General features: G+C 53.8%; 1 long non-coding RNA gene across 1 annotated transcript; it reads right to left on the reverse strand.

The window, feature by feature from the left end:
• Positions 1-1,195: 1,195 nt before the first annotated feature.
• On the reverse strand, positions 1,196-1,763 carry LOC148635322 (uncharacterized). Its single transcript, XR_015933244.1, has 3 exons — positions 1,651-1,763; positions 1,352-1,452; positions 1,196-1,271 (listed from the first exon to the last, which is right to left on the reverse strand). It is a non-coding gene; the product is annotated as an uncharacterized LOC148635322 (long non-coding RNA).
• Between the last annotated feature and the right edge of the window lie 717 nt (positions 1,764-2,480).

Below are 2,480 nucleotides of genomic sequence, written 5' to 3' on the forward strand. Positions count from 1 at the left end.
CCAGGATTCACTTGAAATCCATGACATGGGACACTGAAACAGGGGAGAGGCTTTGTGTAGTAAGTGTTCAGTCTCAATCTACACAGTCTGTCCTGCTGGTAGAGGTGGTTGTGAACACCTGTCTTCCCAGTCAAGTGCTGGGATCTCCAATTTCAATCCTAATACTTCCCATGACTGTCCAATACTGTGGAACCAACACCCATAAGACAAGACCTCCAAGATTCTAACTGTACCTTTATTCACTGATGTTGGGCACCAGAATTGTTCCTCTGCTAAGGAAGGGAAGGCCTACTTTACACCAAGGCCCTGTTGACAATCCCTTCCTTGTGTTTCTTTTAGTCAGTTTGTGCAGCCTAGAATAGGACATCAGATCTCACTCTTACTGGGCACTACAGTAGCAACTGACACTCCATAAGCACTACCCCTCTCGGAAATGGGAGGACTGCCAGTATATTGAACACCTCTGTCTCTCCCCCAGTAAAAAAGTCACAATGACCTGCCCAAGGAATAGTGCGGCCATCTTCCCCCAGTACAACGCTTTATTACTCCAGCCATTTTCAGTCCTCATTGGCAGCAATATGGGAAGCATTCTTGAAAGGGGAACCCCCACAAATACTTCCCTTGAATTCCTCCACCCCATTCAAACCTATAAACCATAAAGAAACAAGGGCAGGCAGAAGGGTCTTTCACAGCTTTATTGAGATGTTGCCATTACAAGGCAAGTGGAGGCAGGAAAGTCACAAGGGCCAGGCTGGAGCCTTCATTCAGGCACCTGGGGAGGAAAGAGAACAATCCAGCTACACTGCAGGACACCACCCCTACAGGAGCTCCTCCTGCCAGACCCTACCTCTCCACTGGCCAACATCTCCAAAGTCCTCTGCTCCCTCCACATCCTCACTGGTGCTCTCAGCATCTTCACTGGAGCTCTGAGGGTCTCCTTCCTCATCCTCAGTCCAGTCAGCTCCCACATCCAGAGGAGCTTCTACTGGTGCCACAGCCACCCGACTACTGGTCACCAGGCTCCTGGTACCTGTGGACAAGCAGCACCCAGGAGTGAGGGATCTGCTATACCCAGAGACCCACAGTCTACTCATCTAAACAGTCCCTTTGTCCAGCACGGGATCATTCCTCAGTTGTCCAAGCATGGTTGTCTCTTGGGCAGAGATGCATCCACAAGGGATAGAGAACCAGACCCACCTTCATTCCGGCTGCCAGCACACCTGGACTCACAGCAGGCACAGACCTCATGGTCACCATACAGCTCCTCCCACCTGGAGGAGAGGAGGAGGACAGGTGAGGCCTAAACCTGGCATGTCCCAGAGCACCCTCAGCAGGCTCCTTGCAGAAGTACCTCTTAGCCTCCCTGTTGTAGGTGCAGGATTTGGTCCCTGGTGTTGCTTTAGCAGGAGCCACAGCCATGACACAGTGCATGTACAGCTCAGTCACTTCATGCTGCAAGAGGGAAGGTCACAGCATTAAGGGATCAAGGCCAATAGAGGGACAGAGAAAGACCTTCTGCCATCAGTGAAGGCAAGCTGGCAGCTCTAGGCACTAGAGCTGCCACAGTCTGGTTCACATCTAGATCATGGATGGAAAAGCAGACAATGGATCAGTAGAGCGAGAAGGCTGAGCAGCCTTTGAGAGCAGTACCTTCCTGGACAGCTTCTTCTGGAAGAGGAAGGCATCAATTGTGAAGCGGAGCACATCCTTCTGCTTGGAGGGGACAAACCTGGACAGGCAGCCATCTGCCTTGCTGTCCACCATGCACCTGGGGACAAGGACAAGGATGAACCCCTGCAGGCTCTCGGGGCTCCTGCCCACCTCCCCTCCCAGAAGGGGCCGTACCCCAAGTTGTCGATCACGGGGAAACGGGGCTGGGAGTGCTGGTCTGGTTTCTCCGTTACGTAACACGAGTGGATGTACAGCCTCTGCTCCGCTGTGGCAAAGTAGGCAGTGGCCTGGAAGTACATGGGCTGACCCAGGAAGTACTCATCCTTGGGAGAGAGCCGGACCCAGTGGGCTGGAGAGAGAGGCAGCATTACACCTGCACACAGCACCCCCTGCAGGCAGGTGGAGCCACTCACTCAAGGAGCTTACAGTTGGTGGTGAGCAGGACAAAGCTGTGCTTGTTCTTCAGGTCCTTGAAGAAGGTCCTTCTCCTGGCCCACGTGGGGACATAGCCAACCTTGTAGGAGTAGTGGAACCTGCAGGACAGAGGGGATGAGGGGCTTCTGGACACTTTCCCAGCGGCTTCTCAGCAGCAGCAGAGCCCTGCCTACCTGTTGTAGGAGCACTTGACAGGCACAGAGAAGGGAATGAAGCGATGCACAGGTGCACTGGAGGAGGGCGGGGCATAGCGGAGAGTGTTGGAGTACACCAGGCGGCCCTGGACAACCTGCAGGGTCACAGAGGAAGGGATATTCCCAGGAAAGGCAACCCCGACACTGGCCCTACAGCTCACATCGATACACTGTCTGTAG

Source organism: Lepisosteus platostomus, unplaced genomic scaffold (assembly GCF_059453375.1).
Source record: "Lepisosteus platostomus isolate fLepPlt1 unplaced genomic scaffold, fLepPlt1.hap1 Scaffold_270_H1, whole genome shotgun sequence".
In the NCBI taxonomy this organism is placed as follows: Eukaryota; Metazoa; Chordata; class Actinopteri; order Semionotiformes; family Lepisosteidae; genus Lepisosteus; species Lepisosteus platostomus.